This window comes from Sapajus apella, unplaced genomic scaffold, assembly GCF_009761245.1.
Source record: "Sapajus apella isolate SASKATOON/1434 unplaced genomic scaffold, GSC_monkey_1.0 scaffold33, whole genome shotgun sequence".
Classification (NCBI taxonomy): Eukaryota; Metazoa; Chordata; class Mammalia; order Primates; family Cebidae; genus Sapajus; species Sapajus apella.
The window spans coordinates 2,949,972-2,966,983 of NW_022436973.1; the positions used below are offsets into that span (position 1 = coordinate 2,949,972).

The 17,012-nt window shown below is 40.0% G+C and overlaps 1 long non-coding RNA gene across 1 annotated transcript in view; it reads left to right on the plus strand.

Moving 5' to 3' along the window:
- LOC116562682 overlaps positions 1–15,894 on the plus strand; it is a 92,605-nt gene extending 76,711 nt beyond the window's left edge. The window contains exons 4-6 of the long non-coding RNA XR_004274055.1: positions 4,749–4,790; positions 6,830–7,031; positions 15,483–15,894. This is a non-coding gene — a long non-coding RNA (uncharacterized LOC116562682). The remainder of the gene's footprint in view (positions 1–4,748; positions 4,791–6,829; positions 7,032–15,482) is intronic.
- Positions 15,895–17,012: the final 1,118 nt, after the last annotated feature.

A 17,012-nucleotide genomic window follows, 5' to 3' on the forward strand; every position in this document is an offset into this window, starting at 1 on the left:
TTAATGATCACCATTCTAACTGGCATGAGATGGTATCTCAATGTGGTTTTGATTTGCATTTCTCTAATGACCAGTGATGATGAGCTTATTTTCATGTTTGTTGGCTGCATAAATGTCTTCCTAGGCAATACCATAGGCATGGACATAGGCAAGGACATAGGCATGGACAAGGACTTCATGACTAAAACACCAAAAGCAATGGCAACAAAGGCCAAAATAGACAAATGAAATGTAATTAAACTAAAGAGCTTCTGCACAGTGAAAGAAACTATCATTAGAGTGAACCGGCAACCAACAGAATGGGAAAAAATTTTTACAATCTACTCATTTGACAAAGGGCTAATAGCCAGAATGTACAAAGAACTTAAACAAATTTACAAGAAAAAAACAAAAAAACCCATCAAAAACTGGGCAAAGGATATGAACAGACAATTCTCAATAGTTTTCCTTAATTTTCTAAAAATTTAAGAAGAATCATTAAAAAAACAAAGAAGACACTCAGTTTATGTATTTTTTTTTTTGGATTATTTGAATGTTTTTAAAATTACATTTAAATGTATCTATCAGTTTATGTATTTGACCTGACTTTTATATCAGCACGTATATGGTGTTTGGCATGTATTTGGTACTCAATACACTTAGTAAAACAGCTTCATTGAGATATAATTCATATATCATATAATTCGCCCATTTAGAGTGCACAATTCAATGGTTTTTAGTATAGTTACAGGTATGTTCAGCCATCATTACAGTCAATTTTAGAACATATTTCTCGCCTCACAAAGAAACTCTGCATTCCCTCCCCTACCCCACTATTTTCCCCAGCCCTAAGCGAATGCTAATCTACTTCCTGTCTCTATAGATTTACCTATTCTGGCCATTATATTTAAATATAATTATATAATATGTGATATTTTGTGACTGTCTTCTTTCACACATTTAATTTTTTCAAAGTTCATTTATGTGGTAGCATATATCAACATTCCATTTATTGTTTGTGGCTGAATTTTCTTCCAATGTATGAATATATCATATATTGTCTATCATAAATTGATTTATATTAATATTTGGGTCATTTCTACTTTTTGACTGTAAGTAATTCATAACAATGCATTATTATAAATAATTACATAAACATTTGTGTAAAAGATTTTTATGTGACATATATATTCATTTTTCTTGGTTATATACTATGAGTGAAATTGCTGGTCATATGGTAACTCTGTGTTGAACTTTTTGAGGAACTTTCCGGCTGTTTCCCAAAGTGGTTGCACCATTTTACATTCTATCAGCAGTGTATGAGCGTTCCAGTTTCCCCACAGCTCCAACACTGATGTGTTTTTTGTTTCTGATTTTGTTGCTATCTAGGCAATCTTAGTTACTGTGAAGTGGCCTCCCATTGTGGTTTTAATATGCATTTCCCTGATTAGTAGTTGAGTGTTTTTTTATGTGTTCATTGGCCATTTGTATATCTTCTTTGGATAAAGGCTAATGCAGATTCTTTGCCTACCTTTAAATTGAGTTATTTGTCTTTTTATTACTCAGTTTTAAGAGCTCTTTACATGTTCTAAACAAGTCTCTCATCAGATACACCATTTGAAAATATCTTCTTTCATTCGTAGGTTGCCTTTTCATTTTCTTTTCTTTTTTCTTTAAATTTTACTTTAAGTTCCAGGATACCAGTGCAGAACGTAGAGGTTTGTTACATAGGTATACATGTACTATGGTGGTTTGCTGCATCTATTAATCCATCCTCTAAGTTCCCTCTCCTCGCTCCCCACCCTGTAACAGGTCTTGGTGTGTGTTGTTCTCCTCCCTGTGTGCATGTGTTCTCATTGTTCAACTCTCACTTATGAGTGGGAACATGCAGTGTTTGGTTTTTCTGTTCCTGTGTTAGTTTGCTGAGGATAATGGCTTCCAGCTTCATCCATATCCCTGCAAAGGACATGATCTCATTTCTTTTTATGGCTGTGTAGTACTCCGTGGTATATATGTACCACATTTTTTTTATCCAGTCTATCATTGTTGGACATTCAGGTTGGTTCCATGACTTTGCTATTATAAACAGTGCTGCAGTAAACATACGTGTGTATGTGTTTTTATAGTAGAGTGATTTATATTCCTTTGGGTATATCCCTAGTAATGGGATTGCTGGGTCAAATGATATTTCTGGTTCCAGATCCTTGAGGAATCACCATATTGTCTTCCACAATAGTTGAAATAATTTACATTCTCACCAACAGTGTAAAAGTGTTTTTATTTCTCTACAGCCTTGCCAGCATCTATTATTTCTTGACTTTTTAATCATCACCATTCTGACTGGCATGAGATGGTGTCTCATTGTGGTTTTGATTTGCATTTCTCTAATGATCAGTGATATTGAGCTTTATTTCATATGTTTGTTTGCCATGTAAATGTCTTATTTTGAGAAGTGTCTGTTCATATCTTTTGCCCACATTTTGGTGTGTTTTTTTTTTTTTTTCTTGTAAATTTGTTTAAGTTCCTCGTAAATTCTGGATATTAGACCTTTGTCAGATGTGTAGATTGCAAAAGTTTTTTTCCCATTCTGTAGGTTGCCTGTGCACTCTGATGATTGGCTTTTGTTGCAATTGCTTTTGGCATTTTTTTTCATGAAGTCTTTGCCTATGCCTATGTCCTGAATGGTATTGCTTAGGTTTTCAAGTTTTTTATTGTTTTGGGTTTTACATTTACTCAAAATTTATGACAAACCCACAGCCAATATCAATATCATATTGAATAGGCAAAAGCTGGAAGCATTCCCTTTGAAAACCAGTACAAGACAGGGATGCCCTCACTCACCACTCCTATTCTACATAGTGTTGGAAGTTCTGGCCAGGGCAATCAGGCAAGAGAAGGAAATAAAATATACCCAAATAGGAAGACAGGAATTCAAATTGTCTCTATTTGAAGATGACATGATTTTATATTTAGAAAACTCCATCATTTCAGCCCCAAACTCCTTAAACTGATAAGCAACCTCAGCAAAGTCTCAGGATACAAAATCAGTGTGCAAAAATCACAAGCATTCCTTTACATCAACAATAGACAAGCAGAGAGCCAATGTGTGAATGAATTCCTATTCACAATTGCTAAAAAGAGAATAAAATACCTAGGAATACAGCTGACAAGGGACATGAAGACTTCTTCAAAGAGAACTACAAACCACTGCTCAAGAAAGCATTCCATCTTCATGGATAGGAAGAATCAATATTGTGAAAACAGCCTACTGCCAAAAGTAAGTTATTGATTCAGTGCTCTTCCCATCAAAGTACTACTGACATTCTTCACAGAATTAGAAAAAACTACTTTAAATTTCATATGGAATCAAAGAAGACCCTGTATAGTTGAGACAAACCTAAACAAAAAGAACAAAGCTGGAGGCATCAGTAACCAAAACAGCATGGTACTGGAACCAAAACAGGCATAGAGACCAATGGAAGAGAACAGACGCCTCAGGAATAACACCACAAATCTATGACCATCTGCTTCTCAACAAACCTGACAAACACAAGCAATGGGGAAAAGATCTCCTATTCAATAAATGGTGCTGGGAAAACTGGCTAGCCATATGCAGAAAACTGGCTAGCCAGATGCAGAAAACTGACCCCTTCCTTACATCTTATATAAAAATTAACTCAAGATGGATTAAAGCCTTTTCATTTTCTTAACAGTGTCTTTTAAAGCACAAAAATTTCTAATTTTGAAGTCCAATTTATCTATTTTTGTTGTTGTTTCTTGTGATTTTGGTGTTCTTTTGAAGACTTCATTGTCAAATACAGGATAATCAAGATCTACCTGTGTGTGTGTGTGTGTGTGTGTGTGTGTGTGTGTGTGTATTTCTGGTTTTAGCTCTTGCATTTATGCCTTTGATCAATTTTAAAATAGTTTTTGTATATGGTATGATGTAAGGGTTGACCTTCATTGTTTTGTGAGTGGCTGTGCAGTTGTTCTAGCATTGTTTGCTGTAAAGACTACTCTTCCCTTATTGTTTAGTCTTGGCATTCAGTATCACTTGGCCATGTCAAAAATCAGTTGGCCACAGACATATGAGTTTAGTTCTGGATCCTCAATTCTATTCTATTGGTCTCTAGGTCCATTTTTAGGGTAGTAAGAATGGACATTATTGCTTTTATTATTGTTGCTTTGTAGTAAGTTTTGAAATTGAGAAATGTGAGTCCTTCAACTTTGTTTTCTTTGAGATGATTTTGACTAGTTCAAGACCTTTGAAATTACATATGAGTTTTAGAATCAGTTTCAAGTTGTACAAAGAAGCTAGCTGGGATTCTGATAGGGATTGTGTTAAATTTATAGATCAATTTGAGGAATATTGCCATCTTAACAATATTAAGGTTCCCAATCCATGAACATGGAATGCTTTTCCAGTTTTATAGGTCTTTTATTTCTTTCAACAATGTCTTGTAGTTTTCAGAGTTTAAGTTTTATATTTTTGTGTTAAATTTATTCCTATTTTACTATTTTTATATCATTGTAGATTAAATTATTTTCTTAACTTTATTTTTAGATTCCTCATTGCAAGTGTATAGAAATACAGTTGATTTTTGCATATTGATCTTATATCCTACAACCTTGTTGAATTAATTTACTAGTTCTATTTTTTAGTGGATTCTTTGGTATTATATATGTACAAGATCATGTCATATAAAAATAGAGATAGTTTTACTTCTTTCTTTCCAATCTGAATGTCTTTATTTCTTTTTCTTTTTCAGTTGCCTGGGATAGAACCTCCAGAACAATGCCTAGTTGAAGTGGTAAGGGCAGACATCCTTGTCATGTTCCTGATCTTAGGGGGAAAGCATCTAGTTTTTCACCACTGAGTATGATGTAGCTATGGGTTTCTCATAGATGCTCTTTATCAGGTTGAGGATGTTCTCTTTTAACCTTAGTTTGTTGAGTGTTTTTACTAAAAAAAAAAAAAAAAGAGCGTTGGGTTTTCTCAAAAGTTTTTTCTGTGTCTGTTGAAATGATAATGTGATTTTTGATTTTTACTTTTTATTCTCATGTTTATGCTTTCTATTCTATTGATGATTACATTAGCTGATTTTTATATGCCATCACTACACGTTTGTGAATGTGTCCTGGGCTAATAGGTACATTTGGAATTGAAATTGAACCCACAATGTGGTCTGAAGGGTTCAGGCTGTGTGTGGCTGTTTTTGGAGGGCAAATGCCCTATCTGAATCTCTACTAGATCTTTCTTTGCTCTCTTTTTGGTGCCGATGCAGTGCCCTTAACTAGTCAAGTCCAAACTCACACCTCCAGCCAGGTAGACGTGTTTCAGGTTAATTAGGGGCCTCAGTCAATTTAGTTCATGGGCTGTAATTACAAGCACCTAAGACCTGCAATTTCTGTTTTAATTAAAATAAACAATGCGGAGGGGCTGACATCACACCAGGGCAACTGGTGTGCAAGGAATAGGTAATTACACCAAAGCAGAGTCTCTTGCTGTGAGGCAGGCTGTTGGGATCCACAGTGAAAGCTGGCCTTGCCATCCTGGTGAATGCTAATTACTTGCTGCCAACCACAGCTCAAACCAGATGGGTGGGTGGGTCATGGTGATGACATCAGAACATGCTTCCTTCAAGTTGGGACTTAGCTGTGACCTTTGGGGAATGTGTGTATGTGAGAGTGTGTGGGCATTTACATGTGTGATGTCCCTTTAAATATATTTAACATATAATATGCGTCTATGTATACATGCAATAGGATGAAAAATTCTGATTTCAACTGCCAGTTTTAGGCATCCTCTTGGGAAGGAAGTTACCCTTGCTTAGGAAAATAATCACCTGGAGAGGATAAGACATATCTTAACTGCTCAGTCTTAGAAATTGCAGGGATTTAGGGATGGGGTAGAGCAGAGACAAGGAAAACAGTAAAAAAGAATGAAAGTAAGTAGGCTGGGAATGGTAGAAGGGGAAAGTCTGGAAAGAAAGTAGCCAGGGTAAGTCAAGGATGCATAAAAACAAGGTATTTAATGCTTAATTTAAAATTGCATTCTATGATGTCAACTCCGTCTGACATTACAAACCTTTAGTAAAGTCATCAACACACACAAATGTCTTGTGTGAGTGAACTTTTTTGTGGGGAGGAGGTAAAGATCAAGGAAGAAGAATTTAATTCTGCATTTGAGCAGAAGTGCAGAAGATCATAGGTAAGTGAGAAAGAAAGGGAGCCAGAAGAGACAAAAGAGTGTAAGCTCTGGGACATTTCAGAAACCTCGAGCAGGGAGAGGACTTGCCACAGGCCATGAAAGAGTCCACATTTATTTTAGGAAATAGATCTCATCACGGCACTCTGCCACTAAAGACCTTCCAATGGCTCCTCGGTGCCACCAAGATGTAGTATCAGCTTATTTAGATGGTGTACTAGGCTGAAAAGTTTCCCAAAAGAAAATTGTTCCTAATCCCCGTAAATATTCCTTTTTTTTTTCTTTTGGAAAAAGACTGTTTGCAGAAGTGATAAGTGAAGGGTCTTAAGATGGGGATTATCCTGTCTTATCCAGGTGGGCCCTAAATACCATCACATGTCTCTTTATAAGAGGGAGGCAGAGGGAGGTTTTACCACACACAGACTGAGAAGCAAAGTGATCATGGGGGCAGATATTGTACGATGCAACTGAGACCAGTGGAAGCTGGCAGCCCCCACAAGCTGCAAGAGGCAAAGAATGGATTCTCCACTAGAGCCCCCAGAGGGAGCAAAGCCCTGCCGACACCTTGATATTGGCCCACTGAAACTCATTTTGGATTTTTGCCCTATGAAACTGAGAGAGAATAAATGCTTGTTGTTTTAGGCTGCCAAGTTCAGGAAACTAATACAGATGGCTTCACTAGACCTTCAGGACTTGGCCTTTCCTTCCCTCCATCCCTACTGCCTGATGTTCAGTAGGTCTTCATCTCTGGTTCACACACCTGTATGTGCTGATCTCACCACCTAGAACACTCTTCTGGTCTCCACTGGACCTGAGAGGTGTGACGTGCCAGACCAGTTTGCAGGTAAGGACACAACTTGCCAGCAGGGTGATGCCCCTTTACAGCACTGCTAAGCTGGTCTCTGAGTCTGCACCCTTTTCTTGGCACAATTTCAGGCTGAGACAGTGCTTTCTTGCTCAGTCACCCTGGCTAAGGCGACATGTCGAGGCAGGTTGGGAAATCCCAGCTGCCTCACCTATGACCTTGCCAGGTGCACCGGATTGATACCTTCATGGTCACAGTGGAATAAGCACAGGGTTTGGTGTAGGATGGAGCTGCATCAGGATTCTGTCTTTGCTGCTTATGTGCCCTGTGACCTTGAATAAGTTACTTAAACTTTTTGAAACTCAGTTCTCTTATCTGTAAAATGGATCTTATAAAAGTGACCATTGAGGATTGTTGACGTCTTTAATATATATTTATGGAGCTCTCACTCTATGTGAAAAAGTCCTCTCCTTTGTCAGGATGCATTTGCTTAGGGTATTGAGAAAAGAAAATGAGACCTGGAGCAGGTACCCTCTCCCCTGCCTCCTCCACATCGTCTGAGGCTCCTTTTTCCCAGGTGGCTATAACTGGCTCACTTACCCAGCCTAAGGGAAATCTCTGAGGGCTGAACATGCATTTGGGCGTGGAAGCAGGCTTGACATTCCCTCATGCCATAACCCAGACTTCGACAGCTGGGAGGCAGTCATCACTTTGTAGAAAATAAGGTTTCTAAGTACAACAGGCAAATGGTTATAATGAGGGAGATCTGGATACCTTTTCTGGACCCGCAATGCATAACCGGGAGCTCTCAAGAAAGGAAACAGACATGAGTTCTGCTACGCATGCTCACGTGTAAATGCATGTACACACAAACACAGACCTGCCCAGGGAGCTTCTGCATACACAGATACACATGGGCCACACAAGTGTCTATGTATACTCACTCACTCATGCAATGTATTTCTATTGCATTTATACTTGTTATTTCATAGCCATGTTTTGTCTTCCACAACTGGAGGTTTGAAAAGAATGATGAGGATCAGAGATGTCAAGTTCTTTCATTGAGGTCACACAGATTTCATATAGCAGAATTAAGCTTCAAGCCCAAGATTTCTAAATGTCTCCATCAAATTAGGATGCCTTTCTACACACACACACACACTCTCTCTCTCTCTCTCTCTCTCTCTCTCTCTCTCTCACTTTCTCTCTGTCTCACCTATTTTATACAACACAGTATCATAGTGGGACTGTCTGAGGATGGACTGCAGTCAAATCTTAGCTCTGCGGCTTTTTCATTATATGACCTTGAGCCAAGTCGCTTCAAAGTCTCAGTTTTCTCATCTGTAAAATGGAGACAACAAGAAAATATATTTCATAGGATTGTAGTGAGCATTAAAGGAGATAAAGAATGCAAAGTTCATGGCACCTTGCCTATCATATAGTAAGTGTTCAATAAATAATTGTTATTTCTAGCACATACCAAGCACCTTTCTAGGCACTGGGGATCCCCACCAAGTCAAGTACCTTCTGCTGGGGTGATTACTGAAAAGTTATTTTAAATGTGACTTAAAAGAAAAGGGAATAAACCACCCAGCAGGTCCTAGTTCCGAAAGCCAGATGAAAAGAAGCTTAGAACAAAGGTGGTGCTGAAATTCCCTCCAGGGTCTGCTATTTGGGGACCCTTTTTGATCCGCCTCCCCAACCTATAGACCTGTGCATGGTTTATTTCAGTGTCCTGGGTCGGGGCAGGCCTGGAGAGATGAGCCCTATGGCACACAGGGCAGCTTCCTCATGAGTACTTGGGACAGGAGAGCCAATCCTTGATCATCTCATCCCAGAGATCTGCACACACAAGCTGCTACAGGCTCATAGAGGGCAGGAGACAGCAGCGCCCCAGACGCTTCTGTGGTTTGTCTGGGCAGAATGTCTCCCTTGCCTGGGTTGGGCTGGGCTGTCTGCTCCCTGGGGCTGCCTCAGGGTCTGAGAAGCCAGGATCTGCTGTGGGGCAGCCTGTTGCCAGCCTGTCCTGCAAGCCAACCTCCAGCTCCAAGCCCTAGCTGGATTATCATTGCTCACGGTGACAATTTGAGCCCCTTTACAGCCATGGCTGAAGAGGGGTTATGATAGCCCTACGTCATTGTGTTGTCATGAGGATTAAGTGAGGCAATGCATGAAACGCACCGATTTTGGCATATTATAGGTGCCCCATAAATGTAGTAGCACTCACCGTTGTTGCTATCACTGTTACTCTCCCTGTCACGTCGTCATCAACATTATGTTCATCACTGGATCCTAAAGGCAGGTTGGGCCTGGGATTAGAACCAGTCACTAACCATGTGTTGTCAGGCAAGTAACAGCTCCATGACTCAGTTTCCTGTAATGCAAACTGGTTGCTCTTTTTGAAGCCTCTTCCCTCCAGCCTTGTTCAGAATCTCTTGCTGAATGATTCTAATAGCCACCCTTGTGGGAAGTGGAAAGTGACCTAACATTTTTGAACCTCAGCAAATAATGGGACAAATGTAATGTCACTTACAGTGCAACAAAGGGAATGAAAAAGGACAATCAATGTAAATTGCCTTGCTCAGTGCCTAGCACTCAGCAGATGGCACACTAAATGTCTGCAGCTTGGTTAAGAGGCCTGCCTTCCGTACTTGTTCATAGCAAGGAGCTGGGAAGGTGAGTGTTTTGGTCCATGCACTGTGGAAACAGAAGCAGAAAGATTTGTTTTCTCCTGGCCCAGTCACCACTGGCCTTTGATGACATGTGGGTCCACAAAGCTCTCTGGGGCAGATCTTGGTTTCTTATGAACTTCTGGCAGTTTTCCTCAGTGTCTTTTGTGAGCATCTTCTCAAGCTATCTCTTAAATGCTGGTACGTTTCAGAATTCTACTTGTTGTCATTTCCTCTTTGCACGAGGGCATTTCTTCCATATGCAAAACTCACTTACTCCTCTGCCTGGGTCACCCCCAAATCATCTACTGCCCTGAATTTCCTGTTGAATTCTGAATCTAAATATCCAACGATCCACTGAAAATCTGTACTTGGATGTACTGGAGGAAACTTGAATCCAAGGGTCCCAAACCTGACTCATCATCTTCTGAAACCTGCTCCCTTTTCTGTCTTTCACATCTCAGTAATAGCACTGCCATCCGCAAAGTTTTCTAATCTATGTATCATCCTACACTCCTTCCTCTCCCATATTACATACACTCTGTTTATCCTTTCCTTCATCCTTCTTTTCTTCTCCCCTCCCTCTCTCTGTCCCTTCCCTTCTCCTTCCCTCTTCTCCCTCCCTCCCTCCCTCCCTCCCTCCCTTCCTTCCTTCCTTCCCACTTACCTGTCTGCCTGCCTGCCTTCCTGCCTCTCAACAGGTATTCAGGCATACTGAGTGTCTGCTATATGTCGGTCACTGTTCTAGTGGTTGGGCTACTAGGTCACTAAATCCTCTTAAATATTACCCATAAATATCTAAGAATTATATCAGCCAGTTTCTCTGTTGCAAATGACAGAATACAAAACTAGGAGGAAGAATAGTTTAGCAAAATATGTCCAGTAGCCCCTATAATTGATGGAGGAGATGGAGAAACTGGCTTGAGGCCAAGCTTCTAAGAACATCCGAAAACACATTGCAGATCTGGCCTAATGCTAAGACTTCGATTGCTGTTGCTGAAGTTGACACTGAACACACTAGATGCCAGAAACCTGACTTTATTGCAAGTGACCACTGTTACCAGCATCAGTGTCACCTCTGGGTTGGTAATTTGACTTAGCAAACATGCTGCCCTGAAAGCTGGTGACTTGGTTGTTTCCTACACCAGCAAAACTGAGTGAGCTCCAAACAGACCAGTTTCTCAAACTGACCACTTCCCAACCGGAGTGTCTAGTTGATGGGGCTGGTGTGCTTGTGGCATAGCAGCAAGGTAGTCTGGAAATCACTTGAGTTCTGACTTCTGTGTCAGAAATTGGAACTCATTATGACCTATTCCCCCAATTCCCCCAAATCTCAAAAGGCTGTTAAAATGATAATGAAAACAAACAAACAAACAAAACAAACAAAAACAAACAAACAGCCGGGCCTGGTGGCTCACGCCTGTAATCCCAGACACTTGAGAGACCGAAGTGGTAGGATCGCTTGAGACCCGGAGTTCAGAGCAGCCTAGGCAACACAGTGAGGCCCCCATTTCTACAAAAAATTTAATAACTTAGCTAGGAGTGGTGGTGCATGCCTGTGGGCCCAGCTACTTGGGAGGCTGGTGCAGGGGAATCACTTGAGCCCAGGAGTCTGAAGCTGCAGTGAGCTGTGATCACAACACTGTACTCAGCCTGGGCAACAGAGCAGGACCCTGTCTCTAAAACAACAAACAGACAAACAAACAAAAACATTAATGGGCAGCCACACACGTAAAATAACAAATTTCGGTCTTAGAAATCTATCTCGTACCCTCCATCATGGGCCCCGGGCCCATCTTAAGATCTCTCACCCTGGTCTGTGTCTGGTCCAGTCCTCACTCTGGCTGCTGGAGCATTTTAATATAAAACACAGTTCTAACATTGGCTGCTCAGCATCCTTCTGGGACACCCCATTGTCTTAGTACTTAGTCACTAAGTATTGAAGTGGTCTGTCAGCCTCATCCTCTGCCACTACACTTTCTGCCTCCCCCTACTTCCACTCTTCCAGAAGAAATAGAGGGGAAACCATGGCAATCATTGTATGATGGTTTCTCAATGACATTTCGAGGATGACACGGTGACTCCTCTCATGGATCCAACATAACCTAGAGTCTTGTCTTGGGGGAGGGTGGGGAAGATATTGTTGACTGAGGGCACATACAGAGCCTGCTTCTTGCTGTCTTGGGGGTACTTTAAGTAACAACTTTCAAATATTTTCACTGGACCAGAAATCTCACCACTGGGGCTCACATGTCTGGATTCAACAACTCTTTGTATGATTCTAAAAATAGTAACCTATTGAGAAGGGCCCCTTATGCCTAAGACTTTGAAAAAAAGGAGTGTTTCTGTGTTTGTCTCTGTCTTTTTGCTTCCTTCTATCTCTGGCCTCTCTCCACTTCTTAATTCCCAAGCTGGAGCCCAGCCCTCACGGCTCCTCCCCTGCCTTAACCTGATGCAATTGCACCTGACAAAGCCAACAGGGCAGTGAGCCATGAGAGAACTGGTGGGGAGAGGGATTAGGGGGAGAGCTCATCACCCAGTGAGCACGGGCCACCAATCTTAAGTAGAACAGGATGAATAATTGTTTCAGCACCGAAGTCATGACTACAGGCTGTGATCTCATTCTTCATCACTGTGGACTCAAAGAAGCAGGGGAATTTTCAAAGAAAAGCTTTCCTGGTGTTATAAAGAGGGAGAAGCTGAGGTTAGAAGCAGCCATGTGCAAGCTTTTCATTCTGCTAGGAGTGACTGGTCTCAGATTGACTGGGATCCAGAGGGGACAGCCACACTGATCAACCAGGCTCTTCAGATTGGCCTTCAACCCCACCCAGCCCTACCCAATCCTTGATCCACCATGACAAGTACAGGAAGTGCGTTGGGAATGTCAGCCCCACCCCAGGTGGGGTTCAGAGTTTTCTCTGTTACTTGGAGCCCCAGGCCTGGTATGTGTGTGTTTCTTGGATGCTCATGTCCTCCATGCTTTAGCCTATGTGCACACTTTTCCTTCAGGTCAACTTCTGTCTCAGTTTCCCTACCCAGCTCTCTGTTGGCTAAGGCCTATGATAAAATTTGTCTTATCCAGCTGGGGTGTTGACATTCTCTCCAGTCCCTGACTGGGCTGTCCTTCAAATTAGAGGTACCCCACATGCCTGCAATCTTGACACTCAGAGGGGTGGACTTTAAGCACCATCTCTGCAAATAACAATACAAGCACATAATTAGTAACGATCATTTATGTACTGATAATTACTTAAGTGTACACGGAGGAATTTTTCCATGCTTCAAAGGCCATATACTCTCTGATTAAGACTACCTAAATTCAAATCCTGGATTGCTTATTAGTGGTGAACTTTGACTACATTATTTCATATTCTTCCATGAGCCTCTGTTTTCTCCTCTGTGAAATGGGCATGATGTTAGTGTGCACAGACTGGAGAGCTGTTGAGAGAGTTATATGGGATAATACACGTAAAGGGCTTAGCACAGTTCCTGGGAGATAGTAAGTAATAATAATAAAACCAATAGCTTTCTCTATTTTTTTTTTATTGTACTCTAAGTTCTGGGGTACATGTGCAGATCGTGCAGGTTTGTTACATAGATATACACATACCATGGTGATTTGCTGCATCTATCCCCCCGTCACCTACATTAGGTATTTCTCCCAATGTTATCCCTCCCCAGTCCCTCCACCCACTGCTATCCCTCCCCTAGACCCCCACCCCTCAACAGGCCGCTGTGTGTGATGTTCCCTTCCCTATTTAAAATTATTTTATTAATGATGGTGTAATTATTACATGACAAAACCCACTCATTTTAAGTGACCAGTAAATTTTGACAAATAGATATACTCATTAACCCATTAACTACAATCATAATCAATATATGGAACATTTCCATCACCCCTAAATGTCTCCTTGTGATACTTCCCAGGCACCCCCTCCCTATTCCCTACCCCTTTCTCCCACCACTAGACCCAGGCAACCACTGATTTGTTTTCTATTGCTTTAGATTAAACTTATTCTTTCTAGAACTTATACATAAAATCATATAGATTTATTCATTTGTGTTCTGGCTCATCTTGCTCAGTAAGGTGTTTTTCAGATTTATACATGTGATGGCATGTATCAGTCCAGTATTTTGCTTCTTTTTATTGCTAAGTGTAATGTTATTGTATGGATGCTACAACAACTTGTGTGTCTGTTCACCAGTTGACGGGAATTTGAGTGGTTTCCAGTTTTTGGTTACTATGAATAAATTTGTGCTAAACATTTGCACACAATTCTTTGTATGGGCATCTGTGTTCATTTCTCATGGGTAAATAGATACATGTAAGATTGCTAGGTTATATAGTAAACATATGTTTAACATTGTAAAAAACTGCATGAGTTTTTTCCAAAGTGTTTGTACTATTTTACATTTCCCACCATAATGTATGAGAGTTCCAGTTGCTCCATCTACTTGTCAACACTTTTTGTTATCAGCCTTTTTAAGTTTAGTCATCCTAATTGACGTGGCATATAATCTCATTTTGCTTTTTTATTTCTAGTCCCTGATTACTAATGATCTTTTAATGTGAATATTGACAATTTGTGTATCTTGAGAAATATTTTGTCTACCTACAAAATTTAGGCTTTTTTTTTTCTATTGAGTTGGAAGAGTTCTTTAAATATTCTAGATATAAGTCTCTTGTCAGACCTATGTGTAATGAAAGTTTTTTCCTGTATGTACCCTGTTATCTTAATGGTGCCTTTTAAAGAGAAGACATTTTAAAATTTTGATGAAGTATAATTTATCATTTTTTACAATGGGTTCTTTTTTCAGGTTCTATATAAGAATATTTGCCTATCCCAATCTTGTAAAGATCCTCTGCTACTTATAGAACATTTACAGTCTTAACTTTTAAAGTTAAGTCTGTGATAAATTATTTGAATTAATTATTATGTGCCCTGTGAGGCAGAGGCCAAGATTCTTCTTTCTTGTATTTATATATTCTTTATGCACATGTAGGTTGTTATTTCAACACCATTTATAGAAACAATTATCCCTTTCCCATTGGATTACTTGGCATATTTGTCTAAAACCAAATGACTGTATAGGTATGAGTTTATTTCTGTATTCCCCATTGTATTTCATTGATCTGTATGCCTATTCTTTTTTTTTCCTTAGCAAGATGGGGTCTTGCTATGTTGCCTAGGCTGGTCTCAAACTCCTGGGTTCAAGTGACACTTCCACTTCAGCCTCTTGAGTAGCTGGGATTATAGACCTGTGCTACTGCACCCAGCTTTTCTGTTCTTATGCCAATACCACACTGCCTAGATTCCAGTAGCTTTACTGCAAGTCTTGAAACCAGTTATTGTAAGTCTTCGAAATGTTCTTATTTTGCAAAATTGTTTTGGCGCTTCTGGGGCCTTTGTTTTTTTACACACATTTTAGAATCAATTTTTCAATTTATTTTTAAAAGTCTGCTGGAATTTTGATTGGGATTGCACTAAAATTATAGGTTAGTTTGGAATAAATTTATATTTTAAAAATCTCGAGTCTTCCAACCCATGAATACAGTCTATACTTTCACTTATTTAAATCTTTTAAAATTTTCTTTTATTTATGCCTTATAATTTTGATTGTATATTTCTTATTTTGTTAAATTTATCCCAAAGTATTTCATGGTTTAAAAATGTATGTATAACTATTTTGTAAATGATATTTTAAATTTCAGTTTCCAATGGTCTGTTGCTAGTATTTAGAAATGCAATTGATTTCTGCATTTTGATTTTGAATACTGTGATCTTGTTACACTTAAGCTCTACCTGCATTTTTGCAGATTCCATAGAGTCTTCTCTGTTTATTCATCTATGACATGGGGATAATGTGAGTATACCTACATTAGAAGGCTGCTATGAAGACTTAATCAGGTAACACAGCTAAAGAATTTGTGCAAATTCCTGGTACGTTTTAAATTATAGTTAACAAAACAAGTAGCACCACTTTTTAAAAAATCAACTTTTATTTTAGATACAGGGGATACATGTGTACATTTGTTATTTGGGGATACTGTGTGATGCTGAGGTTTGGAGTACAGATCTCGTCACCCGGGTAGTGAGCAGAGTATCCAATAGGTACTTTTTAAAACTCCCCATCCCCCTGCTCCTTTCACTCTCTAATGGTCCACAATGTCTACTGTTCTTATATTTACAATATGTCTATATGTGCTCAATGTTTAGCTTCCACTTATAAGTGAGAACATGTGGTATTTGGTTTTCTGTTCCTGTATTAATTTGCGTAATATTATAGCCTCCAACTTCATCCATGTTGCTGCAAAGAACATGATTTCATTCCTTTTTATGGATTTATCCTAGTATTCCATGGCATATATGAACCATATTTTCTTTATCCAGTCTATCATTGATGGGCATCTGGGTTGATTCCATGTCTTTGCTCAAATAGTACCATCTTTAATACAGGTGAAATTTATGCTGTAAGAAGTAAGGATAGGGGTTACTCTTGGGAGGAAATAGTAACCAGAAAGGTGTAGTCTAGGGGCTTCTGGGGTGCTGAGAATGCTGTTTCTTGAATTGGGTACTGGTTCCACAGGTGTGTCAATTTGTGTAAAAACAGTGAGCTATGCACTTATGCATTTTTTTTGATGTGTTCGTTATACTTCAATATAAAGCAAAAATGGAGACAAGTGACTCATGTTTTCTGAGCACTTGTCATGTAGCTATCCCTGGCACACTCTCTTCACCTGGGTGATTTCATTTAGCCCTGTGTGCTAGGTGCTACTATCATCCTCATCTCACAGAAGACAACACAGGCTCTAAGAGACGGAGCCACTGTCCAAATTCAGACTGAGTAATAGTGAAGGTGGGTATCATTCCAATTCTTGTGTCCTTCACCACTATGCTGTATGGCCTTGTGTTAGAGTTGGGTTGGAAAGCATGTAAAATCCTTAGTTCCAGGATTCAGGGGCAGGATGGTGGATCCTGCTTCACCCAGGCAGGATGGGTGGTTCTGGGCAGTGGAGGCAGGTTTCTGAGTGGAAAGGGCAGTGGGAGAGGGGCCTGAGGGGTCCTGGGAAGACCCAGCTGAGCCAGCTGGGTTCTCTCTCTGCCATCACCCCTCCCTATCAGCTTGGTCTCTCAGAATAAGTCCTCTTCCCACGCATACACTGTTTAATTGCCTGATCTGGCCTAGTGCACAGGGGAGGGGTGGGCAGGCGTTTATTTTTCATTAGAAGGTTGGACTAAAATTGTGGGAGGTGGTGCTCAGCATGGGGAGCTGCCTCAGAAAATGTGCTGATGGGCCCAAACTTATCAGCTGGAAACACCTGCTTCTGGTACCTTCTGCCACCTAT